The sequence below is a fragment of the Talpa occidentalis genome, unplaced genomic scaffold, assembly GCF_014898055.3.
Source record: "Talpa occidentalis isolate TD23 unplaced genomic scaffold, MPIMG_talOcc4v2.1 talOcc4.2, whole genome shotgun sequence".
Classification (NCBI taxonomy): Eukaryota; Metazoa; Chordata; class Mammalia; order Eulipotyphla; family Talpidae; genus Talpa; species Talpa occidentalis.
The window spans coordinates 87,791,843-87,810,172 of NW_023602073.1; positions in this window are offsets into that span (position 1 = coordinate 87,791,843).

Sequence of the window (18,330 nt, forward strand, 5' to 3'; positions counted from 1 at the left end):
GAAAATGAATATAAGAAAGTGAAAATCAAAATCAACAAAAAACTATGAACCAGAGACACTTTTTGGGGGGGGGGCGGAGGGGAAGGATTGGGTTCAGAATGGGGCGTTTGCAATTGTATGGGGGAATATAAAAATAAAATTTAATATTTAAAAAAAAAAAAAAATATATACCAACAAGAAAAGATTTTAAAAGATTATTCATAACATCTCATAATAGCCAAGAACTAAATGGTTTTAATGTCTATCAGTTAGAAAATGGATTAACAATAGAAATAACCTAAATGCCCCAAACAGATGAATGGATTAAGAGGATGTGGTGTATATGCATGTATATGTAAACACAAACACACAGGAATATTACTCAACTATCAGAAAAGATATGCTCTTGCCATTTGCATCACACAGATGGAGTTGGAAGAAATAATGCTAAGCAAAATCAGTCAGAAGGAGAAAGACAAATGCTGGATGATGTTACTTATCTGTGGAATATAGAAAAATAAAACAAAGAATCAGATAAAGCAAGACTGAAAAACTAACCTTTGAAAGCCTCCATTGTGGAATGGAGGAGAAGGGGAGGGAGGAGAACAAAGAAGGAAGAGAGCACGAGGATTCTATGGTAATGGACTTACGGGTTCTTTGGTGGTGGGCACACTCTGGGGGGGAATCCTATACTTCTATAATGGAAACAATGGTGTGAACTAATGTTAACTCAATCAAAAATATTAAAAAAAGTTATAGTATTCTTACAATGAAAAAAAAAAAAAAAAAAAAAAAACAGGTCAACAGAAACTTCTCAAATTGAAAAGCAAATGGAAATAAAATTAATTATTGTAGATGACTGTTGACACTGTGATTCTGGGATTGTATATGAGTTAATAATTTGTATATGAGTTAATAATAGTTTACAGATTTTAAAACTGGCAATGGATTACTAGTGTTTTTTCTGTCTTCGTGCATATTCGCTGCTTCAAGGAATATATGTTTTTGGTAATAACAAATAAATTGTTAAATAGGAAGAATTTCATTATTTGCTCACTATTAATGTGATTAAGTATTATAGATACTGATTCAGTTCAAGTGTGGATGTTTGAACACACATACACACACACCACTGATATATATAAGAGCTTTGTTTCAAAAGGACAAGGTAAAAAGTTATTAGAGTACCTACACTCTCTTGGACTTGTTTTGAGCTCCTAGGAATAAAGAAAAGGGATTAGAAGATAATGGAATAGTTCGTTCTATGAAAAGATACATATGTTTGTATACTGTCACAAAATGCCGCATGAGGGCCTCCCCGGTGGCGCAGCGGTTGAGCGCTGGGTTGCGAAGCTGCCCGAGGCCTCTGCGGCGCCGGTTCGATCCCCGGCTGCTCCCCGGCCACCGGAGGAGGATCCCACATGGTGCGCAGACCTCTCCTGCCACCCGCTGCTCCCCTCAGCAGTGTACTTCAGTCCTTCTGCCTGCTCTGCTCCCCGCTCTGGCTCTGGTGAATTCTCTTACCCTCCCGCGCTTCTGACTGTACCCAGTGCATGTGTAAACAAAACAAACAAACAAATAAAATAAATAAATAAATAAATAAAAACATGCCTCTATAAAAAAAAAAAAAATGCCGCATGAGTTGAAGAGGAAGCCTCTCAGCCACAGAATGTAACCCTATTTTGGCTGAGAATTGGAAACTTGACTAGCATCCCCTAAAAGAGAGTGGTAAGGCTCCTTTTGCTACAAATGGAAATATGCTGCACACACGAAACTATAGAAGAATAGGATTGCTCTTTCATTAGCAAGAGCATTATCTCTGGGGTCAGCATGTGTTGGTTCAAAACTTGACTACGCCACTTATTGGCGAGGAAATGTCAGGCCTCATTGGATTAAGATTCCTCAATTTTCAAATGAAGGAGCTAAGAATACCCAAGGTTGTTGGAAGGATTCAAGACAACATTATAGCATAATGCTTCATACATAATAAATGCTCAAGAAATTATCTACGGTGGTTTAAAAGACAAAATGGCTTTGCACATATAAGATCCAACCCTCTCAGGGGATCATAAAGTAGCTAAGGGCAGCTAAGTCTGAGGTTCTGCCTTTTTGTAATCAAGGACTGACAAGTCTGTAGATACCTGGGTAACTTCTTAAGAGGAAAAAAAAAAAATAACCACAAAGACTAAAGGTTAAATAATTCAAGAAAATAGTCTAAATTTTTAATTTAAAATGTTGTTAAATCCAAATGCTTTAATTTCTCCTTCCCCTAAAGTTTATCTTTCACAATGGAACTTATAGAGGAAGAATGATAGTAAACTATGAATCTAGATGATGTAAGCAGAAAGAGCCTCGGAACAGAAAAGAAATCAGGAACTGTGAATTCCAGTCTCCAGTGTATATTCATTCTAGGAGATAAATAAGGATACTATTTCTTTTATATAATGAACAGTGTTATACTGCAAATGGCTGGTCTGGCTAATAGAAAGAGCTGCTCTGAATCTTGGCTTTATACTTTCTAGCCATGTGATCTTTAAGAGACATCTTCACTGCTTGGTCATTTCATTTCACAGACATACACAACTCTGTGTGTACACAGTCAAAATATCAACTCCAAAATACAATACTTTGAGATCATTTGTTGACATACAATCTCAAGCAAAATTAAAACATGGGATAGAGATAACCAAATAGTCATGTAGATTTTTATCTTTGATTTGACTGAACTTACAATATCAAATAAAACTACTTTAACTCATTTGCTTCAATGTTTATATTAAAGATGAAAAAGATGCAATCATGTAAAGTTGAATTTGATCTTTGAAATTATCTATGTCAGCTCTTTGATTTTACATATTAAAAAAAAAACTAACCTTAGAAGCCATGGTTAAGGAATTGGGGAAATTGTATTACTTTTAATTTCAATTCCATCTACTATGTGTAAATTCACCTCTTCAAGACTTATCTATTCTACATAGTGCAAATTAATTATTCCAAAGAACTGAAGTAGTAATTTCAAAAAGATACTCAGGATGTTGGTGACGGCTCCAAAAAATTTGCTGTCTCATATATAATTTATTCTTTATAACCTCAAACTCAGACACTATTGTCAAACATCTCAATAAACCAACATGAAAGGAATATTTTCCTTGGTCAAAAAAGTAGGAGTAAATAATTGAACCTATATCACAAAAGAGAATCATTAAACTAGGTATTCTCATATAATCTAGCACTGACATAAAATTAAAAAAAAATCGCTCTTAAGTAACTAATTACACACTATTCTAATAGTTGGAAGCATCTTAAACTGGTCAGTCTACTGTCAAAAACATTTATATAAGCACAAAATTCTCACCAATCTTTTCTATCTTCATTGATATCAGGACTTCAATATATCTGATTATCAAATCAAATGTAAAATGCTATAGAAGGTTTTATAAAAGATACCATCTTTTATCTCAGGAGTGTTGCTGTGATAACAAAGTTAGCAAGGTGGTGAGTTTCTGCCTCATTTGAAAATTATCCCCATTTTTTTAACTGATAAAACGAATGGGCCTATAATGACTTATTTTTCATGTTAAAAGTGCATACTCCAAATTCTGAGGTTTATGTAACCTTACTTTCCCAATCTTTAATTAGCCCAATATTTTAATCATCTCTGCCACATTTAATCTCCCACAATTCTATGTATTCCCTTTTGACTGTAGGAACAGCAGGTCTACATTTCTGACTGTGCAGGAATTGGAGGCCCACATCAAACCGTGTGACATGCTTGAATGATAAAATAATGGAATGAACCCAGGGATTCTGGAGTCATGGCAGAGATATGCATTGCTTAGCAACCCAGATTGATGTCAAGAGTTTTTCCAAATGCAGATTGGGAACAGGACAGTTGAAATTCAAAATTATTTTGCTATGATTCTTATTTGCTTTCAATAAAAATAGTCAGTTTACCCATTCATTTTTTTGATCAATTGATATAACAGCTTTTTGGCCAAGCACTAAAGTGGCAATTTCAGTTAGCTGGTCGCACTATAGATCCATAGAAATAGAAAACCTCGGAGAAAAGAATTCCCACAACCTCTCCTATAAGATAGTCATCTGCTTTTTTGATTGATATGCCAGTGCATTTTCCTCATTAATGTTGCTACTCATTCTAGGAAAGTGACAGATGATGACAGAGTCTTTGATAGCACATTGAAAAAAATTTATATTACTTAAAAAACAATTATTTATCAATGGAATACATCTAGTCTAGACAACACATTTACTATTTCATGTTTGAGGGCTTGGTTTGCAAGTAAAGTGAATAATCTCATCAGTGGTAAGTACAATTTCACAGGTTCTTGAATTAATTTCAAATATGCAGTTGGAGCCAAATATAAAATATAAAGTATTTTTTTTAAATCATAAGGATATATTCAGTTTCTGTCACAATAAAAGTCACACCTGCTGCTATGAGGCATCACTGTGATGATATACTTTATTAGTTTCCATGTAGTGGTTTAAACCACCATAAAATAGAAAGAAGAGCTTATAGTTAGCATTTTGGATTTCTCAAAATGAAAGATCTCAGTATATGAGAGTGCTATTCCTTTAACCTAGTAATAGGAGATTGTTTTTTGCTTTTTGTTTTATTCTAATTAGCAGGATGGCAACATTAGGAAAGACAGTAGACAGCTCTTTGAATAGTCACTCGTACAGTACAATGCAGAACAGCAATAAAGGACAGACTTTATTTTAGAATTAGCTGGATCCCAAAGAACCAAAATGCTCAATTAACAGGGACTCCTCTGAAAACCTCAACAAAACATGTTCAGAGAAATAAAAAAATTAAACATAAAATAAGGCCAGATTTTTCAGGCACGAGCTCTGTCTAGCCCTCTCTCTTTCTCTCTCTCAATCCCTCTCTCTTTCTCTCCTCTCTCTCTTCTTCTCCCTGTTGTTTCTCTTTAAGTTTTGCTTGCTTTGATCAGATTTTCAGTTTCTTTTTGAGTCAGTGTTATTAGTTTGTCTTTCTAAGAATTTGTCCATTTGTCTAGGTTATATAATTAGTTAACATATACTTCTAGTATTCTTAAATAATCTTTTTATTTTTATTTCTAAACATCAGTAGTACTATTACCTCTGTCATTCCTGATTTTATTAATGAGTCCCTTTTCTTGTTCTTGGACATTGTAACTAAAGGTTTGTCAATTTTAATGATCTTTGAAACAATCAAATCGTAACTTCACTGAATTTTTTCTATTGTTTCCAATTTATTTATATCTAGTCTTCATTTTACCTTCTTTCTGTGTGCTTTGGGCTCACTTTTCTTTTTCTAAGGTCTGATGGCAGAAGTTTGTTGTTGAATTAACATTTTTTTATATATAAGCATTCATAACTACAATTGTCCCTGTACTATTTATCTGCATTATGTAAGTTTTAGTAGATGTATTTACATTTCCATTTATCTCAAAGTATTTTCTAATTTCCCTTGTGATATTTTATCTTTGACACATTGTTTTTTTAGTGGTGTGCTATTTAATTTTGATGTATTTTGGAATTTCCTAAATTTCCTTTTATTAATTAGTTCCAATTTCATAATTTCCATTGTGAACAGAGAACATACTTTGCATTGTTTTCATTCTTTTACATTTATTGAGCTATAGTCCATCCTGGAAAATGATCCATGTGCAGTTGAAAACAATGAGTATTTGTTGGGTAGAATGATCTGTAGATGTATGTTAGGTCTGGTTGGTGTGAGTGTTTAAATCTATTTTTTTTTTATTGCTCTATCCAGTTTTTTATCAAATATTGAAAGTGGAGTATTAAAGTACCCAATTATTATTACAAAATTATTCATTTCCCACTTCAGTTCTGTTAGTTTTGGTTCATATACTTTGGACTCTGATTTTAGGTGTGTCTAGGTTATAATTGTTTTATCTTCTTGATGGCTTGATCCTTTCATCATTAGAAAACATGCTTCATTTTTTTTAATAACTTTGTTTTAAAGTCTACTTTGTGTATAGTATACACTGTGTGTATATACTGTGTGTATATTAGTATAGTTACCATAGTTTCCTTTTGGTTACTGTTTGTAAAGTCTGTCTTTCTCCACTCTTTAACTTTAACATATTTGCATCTTAGAATCTAAAATGTGTCTCTTTTACACCTCATATAGCTGAACAATTTTTTTTTTAATTTTGTTGCATCCATTTCTTCCTTTTAGTTGGAGTATTTAATTAATTTATATTTATTTATTTATTTGAAGGTTTATTTATTTTTTAAAGATTTATTTATGCATACAAGAGCTGGGGCACAGGCCAGAGATAAGGAGGGTGAGATGATTCACCAGAGGTAGAGTGGGGAACAGAACAGGCAGATTGACCGAAATACACTGCTGAGTGGAGCAGCGGGCGAGCCAGGAGAGGTCTGCTGCACCATGTGGGTTGCTCCCCCACCAGCCAGGAATTGAACCCGGCCGGGGATCAAGCCAGGCTGGGGATCAAACCCACACTGCAGAGGCTGCGGACCGCCTCATAGTGCGGTGCTCAACCCCTTGAGCCACCAGGGAAGCCCCAAATTCATTTATATTTAATGTAATTAATAAGGTAATTGAGATAGGATTTATATCTGCCATTGTATTATTTATGTGTCTTATATTTGTTCTTCTATTCCTCCAATACTACATTCTTTTGTTAAGCAAGTATTTTCTAATGCATAATTTTATTTTCCTTCTTTCTTTTACTATATATTTTAGTATATAGTTAGTACAGTTTCCCTAGTTCATACTGGTTATTTTCCAAATTACAATTAACAGTTATTTTCTGAATTACAATTTATAAATTCTAGGTTAGTTTAATACCAACTAAATTTCAATATTCTCCAAAAAATTTGCTTCTATGCAGCTCTATTTCCTTGCTCGTCTTTTGCATTCATATTGTTGTACAAAGTACATCTTTATATTTTATATTATTATGGACACAGATTTATAATCATTGCTTTATGCAGTCCCATTATAAATGAATTATGGAAAATTTACTAAATAAAAATAATTACCTTTTTTACACATATTATTCACTAGCATTTTATATTTATGTAGTTACCATTTTCAGTACTCTTTATTTCATCATTTGGATATGAGTTACTGTATAATGTCTTTTCAGATGACACTGAAGGATTCTATTTAGAATATCTTAAAGGAGAGGTCTGCTAGTTATTGATATTCTCAGTTTTGCTTTTCATTGAATGACTTCATTTCTCCATTTTTGAAAGATACTTTAACTACAGATAGAATTATTGGTTTATAAGGCCTCCCCAGTGGCACAGCAGGTTGAGCACAGTGCCGTGAGGCTGTTGCAGCCTCTGCAACCTCTGCAGCACGGGATCGATTCACGGCCGGCCAGCCAGGAAGATGCCCACATAGCATGGCAGAGATGTCCACATAGTGCAGCAGACCTCTCCTGCTTCACCCTCTGCTCCTTGCTCTGTCTCTGGTGAATCCTCTCACCCTCCCACGCCTCTGGCCTGTACCCCAGTTCTTGTGTAAATAAAATAAATAAATAAATCTTTAAAAAAAGAATTATTGGTTTATACTGGTTTTTTTTCTTTCATTATTGTGAATACATTCTCACACTTGCCTTTTTCCATTGTTTCTGAAGAGAAATTGGGTGTTAATCTTATCAGGAATTCCATGTGCCTAATTAGTCACTTCTCTCCTGGAACTCTCAATATTCTCTCTCAGACTTTGTCTTTAGACAATCTGATTATAGGTATAGCTATGGATCTCTTTCATTTTCCTACTGGAAGTTCATTAATTTTCTTGGATATGTCAATATATAATTTTCATCAAATTTGAATAATAATGTTTAAGAAATTTAAGAAGTCATTAACCATAATTTTTACAAATATTCTCCTTGCTTCTTTCTTTCTCTTCACCAGCCGGCAGTATCACTGTGCATATGTTGATATGCTTGATGGTGTCCCACAGATATTTGAGGCTCTATTTAACTTCATGGTTTTGGTTTTCTGCTCCAAAGACAGGGGGTTATTGCAATTGAATTACCTTTAACTTAACTGTTTCGTGTTTGCTCAAATCTGCTGCTGAGTCTCTCCAGTAAATTTTTCATTTAATATTTGTGCTTTTCAGGTCTAGAATTCCTATTTGTTTTTCTAGCTCATCAATTTTCATTGATTTTTTATCTCATGAATCTTCATTGATAATTAATAAGACATGTTTTCTAATGTTTAATTATTTAGACATATTTTCCTTTAGTATTTTAGTGTATTAAAGCAGCTGATTTAAAGTTTTTGTCTGATAAGCTCAACATCTGTGCTATCACAGGATGTCCTGCTGGCATTTTTCCCCCAGTGAATGAGCCATACTTTCATATTTTTTTGTATACCTGATAACTTCTTGTTGAAGTCAGAATCAGACATTCTGAATAATATAATGTGAGAACTCAGGAAATCTGACTTCTTATCTCCAAAGTCTGCTGTTGTTGCTGATTTTTATCATTTATTATTGAATTTTCTGAAATAATTCTGCAAAATTTGTATTTTTGTCATGTCACTGAAGTTTCTGCTCAGTTGTCTTACTGGCCAGCTAATGATTAAGCAGATTCCCTTAATATATTTCCTAATTTTTGCTGAAGGACTAGGTATGTATTTGGGGCTGCTACCATCACTCAGCCAGGCAACTTCAAACTCTATCTTAGCCTTAACTTCCTGCTTATAGGCTACCCATACATGAAGGCTGCTATGGTCTGAATATTTGTATTCCTCCTTGTCACCACCCACCATCCTTCCCACAGGCGCATATTCACATGCTGAAATCCTAACCCCCAAAATGATGTTACTTAGAGGTGGGATTTTTATTTATTTATTTAATTTTTTAAAATTTATTTATTTATATATATTTTACATCATTGTTCATTTTTAAACAATGTTTGCCTTCCCACCCCACTCAGGTGTAGTCCCCATAGAATTTCCTCCACCAATTCACCTGTGCACCATCACCACAGCCCCTGTGCTCCTCCCTCCCTCCCGCAGGCCCCTCTCCCTCCCCTCCCCTACAGGATGTCTCTGGTTTATAATTGTCTGTTTTTGTTTTGTTGTGTTGTGTTTTGTATTGTTATTATTTTTTCCCCTGATGTCTTATTTGAGGTGGGATCTTTGGAGAATGACTGGATCATGAAACTGGAGCCCTCTTGAATGGGATTAGTGATATTATAAGAGAGTCTTGAGAAAGACCCTTTGTCCTTTGCACTATGTGAGGACATAGGAAAAAAGTGCTATCAGTGAGGAAGTGGGCCTTCATCAGACCCCAAATCTACTGATGCCATGATCTTGAACTTCCTAGTCTCCAGAACTATGAGAAATAAATGGTGTGTATGCCATTCAGTTTACTGTATTTTTGTTACAGCAGCTCAAATAGATTAAGACAAGATGTAGGTCCTTCTCACATTTTTTCTTACCATATACATAGGTCTGGCATGTGAACAGCTCTACATGCATGAGGCTTTCTTGATCACCAGTATTATATCCAGAATTTCCAAAGCACCCAATGATCATTCCATTCCCCAGAAATTTAATTTCTTTGGTTAGTCTTTTGTCTGTGCCAGTTGTTAAACAGCAAATCAAGCAGTCAAAATATTTAATTATTATCTGATTGTTTTTCACAGATGTCTCCAGAGAAAAGTCTATTCTTATGAACTGAGTTCCAGTCAGATGGAATGAAAGCAATGGTGACAACAAAAACAATTAGACATATAAAATAATGAATGTTCTCCAGGAATGGGTCTTTGGAGGCATTACAGCCACATTGTGAACTTCCAAATAAAAGCACTTTGACTATGGACTGCAAGCTTTTTTTTTTTTAATTAATTAATTTATTTTTTTAAAAAAGATTTATTCATTTATTTATACAAGCACTGGGTACAGTCAGAAGCGCGGGAGGGTGAGAGAATTCACCAGAGCCAGAGCGGGGAGCAGAGCAGGCAGAAGGACCGAAGTACACTGCTGAGGGGAGCAGCGGGCGGCAGGAGAGGTCTGCGCACCATGCGGGATCCAACCGGCACCGCTGTTCAGCTTTGCAACCCAGCGCTCAACCGCTGTGCCACTTGGGAGGCCCATGGACTGCAAGCTTTTAAAGCTATCATAGAGCTAGGCAGGAGGGTATGGAAATAGGGCAAGTTAAAATGGTGCAAAGCTTACTATATTTTTATTGAGAGCAAGCTACTTTACAAATTCTGGCAAGCATTTTGTTAATATTCAGAGTTCTGAAAAAGACTGTGACAATTTTTTACCATCATTCTCATTTTTATGGATAGAAGAATATTCAGTTTTTATTCCAGCATTTTTGCTGACATCATTTTTTTAGTTTAGATTTCTTTGTTTTGTGGCATTTTCATGTATAACATTAAAGTATATAAACTTCAGTTCTATTGCTGAAAATTACTATATCCTACAACAAAATTCTAAGAACAATAATTATTACAAAGCTAATATTTCCATACTAATTCTTAGTATGTGCCATGCATAATTTTAAATATTATATATGTCATGGGCCTATTAAATCATCAATTCAAGAAGCTGTGGTATTCTCAATTTCCCTTTTCACAAATGTAGAAACCACAACATAAGAAACTTACCTGTCACCACACAGTAGATGACAGCTTGGAATTGAACCCAAAATAGAATTTACTTTGTACATGTTCTTAGGCAGGCAACACTACAAATTAAAATTTGAAACTTGGTGAAAATTACTAAATAAAATTATCTAACTTCCCTATACAGACTGACTTCCTGGAAGAATAACTCAAAATGAGAAGAAATACTTATATTTCATTTAGAAGTTGGTCTTGACCACTGCATTCACATATCTATAAAAGGAAATTTCCAAGACTACTGTGGAGAAAAAATGGGAATTGAAGTAAGTTGTATAGTAAGTTCTCCACCCAGTTCTTCCCACACATTCCTGTCATATTAACTCTCCTCATAAACGCAACTCTGATTCCCAGTAGGGTACTGCCATCACTGAGCTGACTTATGCCAAATGCTAGAGATTTCTTACAACACAGGGAAATACATGCCATAAATTTCCCAAAATAGAAGAATGCATGGCTCATTTTCAGAATGTAGGAAACCATTGTTCATTTCCTGGTAATCCCATTTTACTTACATGGACATTTCCTATAATCACTTCACATTGTTAACTTTTTTTAGCTTAAAATTGTAGCGTTCAATTTCCCATTTCCCTGACTGATATTTGCTATATCTGAAACATCCTATTTCCCTAGTGTGGTCATTTTGTTTATGGTGAATTTTTATTTATGTTTTATTTATGTTATGTTGAGTTTTTCAAATTCACCTGAAATTCTGATACTTTTCTGGAAGTCCAGCTTTGAATTCAAACACTCTTAACTCAGTCCCATCTCCATTCAACCTTAAACTTATGGATTAAGCAGGTATTAAACAATTTTATGCTGACATAAAATTCTATGCTGACATCATCAATGATGATTTTAATCATTTTATTTAAATGTCTTCAGAATTCTATTTACCAAATTATATTACTCTTTATTGAGTTAACTTCACTTTAGAATGCTGTATACAATTTAAAGGTGTTGGTTTACATCCATTTGGATGTATGAAGTAAAAAATACTATACCACACCCACCACCAAAGCATCCATAGTTCTCCACTATAGTCCACTGGGCACCCTAACCCTGTTATTCCTCACCCTCTTTCCCACTGGTGGCCTTATTTCTGCAACAAAATTTCCAGGGTTTGTCTCAGTTTCATTTTTTTTCTTACTTTGTTTTGTTTCTTTATATTCCACATATGGGTAAAATCATCCATTTTTGTCTTTCTCCTCTAACTTATTTTGCTTAGCATAATCCCCTCCAGTTCCATCCATGTTACTGCAAATTGAAAGATTTTCTGATAGATGAGTAGTATTCCATTGTGTATATGTATCACATCTTCTTTATTTCTCATGCAGAATTCTATTTTGATTCCTAAGAGCTTTGCATCTGATTTCTTAAATAGAATGACCTTCTAAGCATTGATTATATAGAATATAAGCTTTTAAATGTCAACAGGAAAGTTGCTTCATCTGCACGTATATTCCTGACCTTCCAACCTTTTCACATCACTGGATTTTGAACAGCCCCTCATAATTGCATTTATCACATTGTTTATTTATTACTATTTCCAAAACCAGGTAAGAATTCATTTAGAGCATATCCAGAATCTGATGAATTTGAAGAACCCAATATATAATATTAGTATTAGTAGTATTAGTATCATAAATGAGAGAATTAAATTGAAAAATTCAGCAATTCATAACAATGGGGTTGGTGGCCATCTGACTTATTATAAAAAGTCTGAATTATAGTCTATGCTATAAAACAGCAAATATTTTTAAATAAACAGTTCCGTTACTTTCAAACATAATACATATAATAAATAGTTTAAGGTGAAACTAAAGGTTAATTCAATAATGCCTAGGAAAATTAATTTCTAACAAGTCACAATTCACATAATTATATACTACTACACTATAAACTAAGATCATTAATGCTTAAGTTTGCTGATCCCTAAAGAGAGATGCACAGAAATAGAATTCTTATTTTCCTGGACATATGGCTTTAAAAGCTATCTGTTTTACTTACATTCTAAATGTTAATGGTTATTAGCGAAGTAGTATTCATTTTTAAAAGGGATATTATTACAAAAAGAATCAAAGTCCAGGGCCTCCCTGGTGGCGCAGCGGTTGAGCGCTGGTTTGCGAAGCTGCCCGAAGCCTCTGCAGTGCCAGTTCAATCCCCAGCCGCTGGGTGAGTGTCCCACATGGTGCGCAGACCTCTCCTGCCGCCCGCTGCTCCCCTCAGCAGTGTATTTCGTCAGTCTGCCTGTTCTGTTCCCCGCTCTGGCTCTGGTGAATTCTCTCACCCTCCCATGCTTCTGACTGTATACAGTGTTTGTATAAATAAATAAATAAATCTTTAAAAAAAGAGAGAGAGAGAAGGGGCCAGGCTAAAAAAAAAAAAAAAAGAATCAAAGTCCAAAAGAAAGGCTCCATATAGAAGGAATTTTGTTATAATTATTTACATGATTCCATATGCTCTAAAACTAAGCTCAATATAAGAGCATTTATAAAATGAAGTAAAAGCAAAAAGTTAAATGTAAGCATATTTGATCCCATAAAAGATTAAAAAAAAAAATTTAGTGTCAGCTGCAAATCTGTTTGAAGCTTACTGCAGTTCCAATATGAAATTAAAAAAAAAAAAAACCAAGGTATAATGTAAAACTATCTTCTGCCATTATTAGTTTAATACTTGGCAGATCACTGACAAAGTTGTCCAAGTATTTTAAGTTTTAACCTGACAAGTACAATTGCATTGTTCTTAAAGTATCTTTCCATATGAAATAATTTTTCTCTCTTTAGTTATCTGCATATTGCTATTCAGGGCACTGAGAGAAGAATAAGCACACTTAAAGTTGCAAAGAAGAGATAACTCGCTTCACCTAGTTGAATATTTTGTTTAACTAAATGGATCTTACATTTTTTCACTAAATAAACAGTTTAGTTACTACATTTTCTGCTTTACATGTTTTTTCTGTAGTTTATCAGCACGTGAAAACAGATATCACAATCTATTCATTTATAACATATATGTTCAAAATAACCCATCAGAATACCTCAGAACATATTCTTTAAAAAATATACAAAATCACCTATAAACATGGAGAAAGAGCTAGGATTTTTCTTCTTTGGGAAGAGTCAAAGTTCAAGTAATATGCTTTTGAAATTATATAATAGCAGTCACCACCTAATCTGGTTTTCTTTGTACCTACAGAATTGGATTTTGGGGGCATTTAGCATTTTTTACATTTTTTCTTTTCCCAATATTTATTGTATTTATATTGTAATCTGTAACTTTAATTAGAGCTCTTTACTTTTGTAGTATCTATATTTTACAGTATAGAGTATATATATAGTAGTATACAAACAGATGCAATATGCATGCATTAATAAATCAAATGAATAACATGTGGTACTTTTGTTGCCTACACTGATCTTATTTTCTGCAGTCAAAACTATTGTTATTACTAATGTTAATAATAACAATTGCTTTCTCTGTCACTTCAAAAAACAATAATAACATGAATGCTGTACCATATTTTCAAGTATCCAGAAGTATAGCTGAAAATAAGTGAACAATTCAAATATAATTTTGATGAATAGTCCCTCCAAATCTAAAAACTTTTTGGAAATAAGAATGAGTCACGTATCAATTGAGAAAATCATGAATTTTTCATTACCCTCAATAATTTTTTCATACAAACTCAAATCCTTCTCTTTGTTGGCTAATATGAAGATGTAAATCTCCAAACACAAGTAATATGGCAATAATATACTATATTTATAACTCACTGCACATTAGTATATTCTGTTCAAATTCCAACCTTTCCAATATAATCCTACTTTTAAGAACTCTTGATTAGTTTAAGTAACTCTCAATTCATATATGTAACTCTAGTCATAGTTTAGCATACATATGCTTACATACAAATGCTCATGTCATCATAGATTTCATTAGAACATGGGAGTAGGGGTATAAGGAATCTTTCATACCTCTGACACTTAAGTTTTTCTTAACATAGCTTATAAATTTATTGCATTTATATTTGTGATTTCTTCATGTACAGACATAGCTTCTTTCCAAATTATACAAACACTTTTGTGAGTTCAATTTTTTGTTGTTATTCCTTTTTCTCACTTAGAAGGCAGAAATAATAACTAAAATTTCCTTAATAATTAAATAATCCCATAACCTTATTTGGGAGTTTATTAATCTGAGCTGCCTACAGGAAGATGTTTATCTGACTCAACAGGAGTATTCATTAAGCAGGGCAAAAAATATTGACAACGATATCTCTCCTTCAAATGTTTCTGTATGTAAAGATTAGTTTATATTGCTATATGCATACAAATAATCTTAGTAAAGTTCATTGATTTTGTGATTTCCATAATCTAACATATATATATATATATATGGGCATACAAAAATTGTGATGCACACTTGAGGGGGTTTCAGAGGTCAGTGACTAGTACAACAGATGGCAGCTTCGAGGACTCACAATGCAAAGAAGATGTGTGCAAGTTTATACTTAAAGTGACCATATAAAGACACACAGATCATTGGCATTTAAATATTTAATCCCTAGGCAAGATGATTCTGAGGCATTTTCTCTGAAATATTTAAGCTACAGATGGTCATTGTAAAAATGTGACACAGGACTAAGAGTCAATCTCTAAATTTGTTAAATACTCAAACTTCTTACCCACCTCACAATCAGAATTCTAACAATCAGGAATTCAATACTTGTATGTATATCAAACGTTTGTCTCATGTAGAAATTCAGCAGGAACAAAGGAAAGACCTCTCCCCATATCTGGTCATATTTATCTAAATAGACTCTTGTTTGTCACAAGATGTCACTCAGGTACCGGGTCACCTTCTTAGTATATCATGTTTAAACACAACGATCGCTATTTGAGGAGAGCCTTTAACTCAAGTAAGAGTAATACAGGGAACAAAAGAAGACTCTTATTAATATCCTCAGGGGAGAGGAGAAAAAAACTTCTATCCACAAAACAGGTTGCTATATTTATTTTCTATTGTGTAAAAAATCACCAACAATAAATAAATAGTTAAAACAACCCATATTTATCCTCCCAGCATCTTTGTTCTGGTCTGACAAAGCTACAGTCAGATATTGCACAGGCTATTAAGTAAACATTGAAATCAACTGTCTAGTGAGTTTATTTCATTGTGGTTTTAGGACTCAGATTTCTGCATTTTAAGTACCCAGGGACTATTCTCATTTCCAAAAGACCACCCAGAAATTCTTTGTCAGGAGTCTCTGATAAGCAACCCAGAATATGGGCCTCTCTGGTGACCTAGAGGTTAAGTCTCAGTGCTACCACCACTATCACCACATGGCCTGAGTTCGATCCCCTGCAGATCTCCGGCCAGAGAGCTAACCCACATATGGCACAGCGGACCTTTCCTATCTCACTCACTGTTCCTCTTACCAGTGTATTTCAGTGCCTGTTCTGCTCCTCAGTCTGTCTCATCCTCTACACCTCTGGCCTACATCCCAGTTCTTGTATGCATAAATAAATAAAAATGAATGTTTTTTTTAAAAAACAGATACTTTAAAAATAAAAACCCAGGGCCTCCCCTGGTGGCGCAGTGGTTGAGTGCTGGGCTGCAAAGCTGCCCACAGCCTCTGCAGCACCAGTTCAATCCCGGGCTTCCGGCTAGGGTCCCACATGGCACGCAGACCTCTCCTGTCACGCCCGCTGCTCCCCTCAGCAGTGTATTTCATCAGTCTGCCTGTTCTGTTCCCCGCTCTGGCTCTGGTGAATTCTCTCACCCTCCCACACTTCTGACTATACCCAGTGCTTGTATAAATAAATAAATAAATCTTTAAGAAAAATAAAAATAAAAACCCAGAATGTATTACTTTCCTCTAGGGCAACACTATCACTCTATTACTGGACATTTCCTCCACTGAAGAGCTTAACTGATCTCAAGCCTACCCCACTACAATCTTTCACTTTAACTGACTTAGTGTGTACTGAAATTAACCTCAATTACATGCATAGAATTGATTATTTCATATCAGAGGAACAATATGCCATCATATCTATAATTTCCTCACACACTCAAGAGGAGGTAATAGTATAAGATATGCAGTGAAAGGCCATCTCTACCATATTAGAAATCTGTATACCACACTGTAGAAAAGAAAATAAATCAGAAAACAACAAAAAATTCTTCTTAATAAAAAATGTAATTACTGAAATTTTGTAATGGAAGCTTGAAAGATGTTAAGGAAACAACAGTATTTGAATGGGGGTAGAGAGAGAGACTGGAGAGAGAGAGCAAGACCATGAACAAAAATTAAGAGATTTATAGAAACAATCTAGAAAATTCAACATTCACTAAATTAGAGTTTGATAAAGAGAGAAAACTCAGAGGCAAAGAATAGAAAAGAAATAAATCATAAGAATTTCCCTAAAATAAAGGGACATTACAAGTACAAGAAAGCTTACCTAATAATACTCAGCAAAAAAGAGTAAAAACCAGTCTACAACAAAACACAGCAATATGAAATGTTAGTTTAGGGAAGAGAAAATTCTAAAGTCTCAAGAATTTTTAAAAAGCAAGATATGAACAAAGGAACAAGACTGATATTGCTCAGAAGCAGCACTAAATGTTAAATGACATGAGAGCATGTACTTAAAATTCTGAAGGAAGTGTTTTTTTCAAACAAAAACTCTACCAGCAAAACCCTTGTCACATGAGGACAGAAGAGCATCAAGGCATTCTCATATAGGCCAGGTTTCTGAACATTTACCTATCGTGACACCTTTACTAAGAAAATTTCAAAAACATTCTTCAACAAATTCATGAATAAATCAAGAAGAAAAATATGGAATTCAGGAAATATGGAATCAAATCAGGAAAGCAAGAAAGGGCAATCTCAAGGTGAGAGCTGTGGAAATGCTAGAAACAGTACAATTTGGAAAGTGAATGGAGAACTACAGAAGGAAAATTATAAATTAAAAATATTGAGATAACAAATTGTGTGCATGAAAATTAGGGCTATTATTATAAAATACAAAAATCTTATATGGAAAGGTCTGCCAACATGGTGTATTACTTTGGCTCTAGAGGAGCTGTATTTGCATAAACATAATGATGAAAGTAATAATCACTGACTTAATTCCAGTGTCTGAAGGGATAAAATTGGGTGAAATAGAGAGTGATGGAAGATTGTAAAGAAACACGTCTTAATTTTTATTAGGAAAAGTCAAATGGTAGAACCTAAAACCATCAATTAAGAAATATTCTTAACAAGCATATTGTTTGGAAAAATATAAGAAGAGAAAGCTGAGTCAAACTGCGCTTCTGAGGCATGAAACTAGGATGGGAACAGTTCTTTTGACATTATTCGCTTTCTGTTACAATTTGATTTTAAGAATGTGCTTATATTTTTAACTTATTAACTATAGAGAAGCATCTCCCACAGCTGTTTGCTGGGTCATAATTGAATTGCAGATATTCTTTTAGAGAAAACAAACAAAACACTGGTGCAATGCTTCGTTAAATAAACACAGAAACTTAAGCATTAAGCATGTACTTTAGTTTACTCTCACCATCAGGTTAACAAATTGAAACTTTTTGATTTCTTGTTTTTATTTCCTAGTCCCAATAATTGTCTGCATATATGTTCACTAACTATATTAAAGAAAACTTACATTTGTACCACTTTGGAAGTATAAAA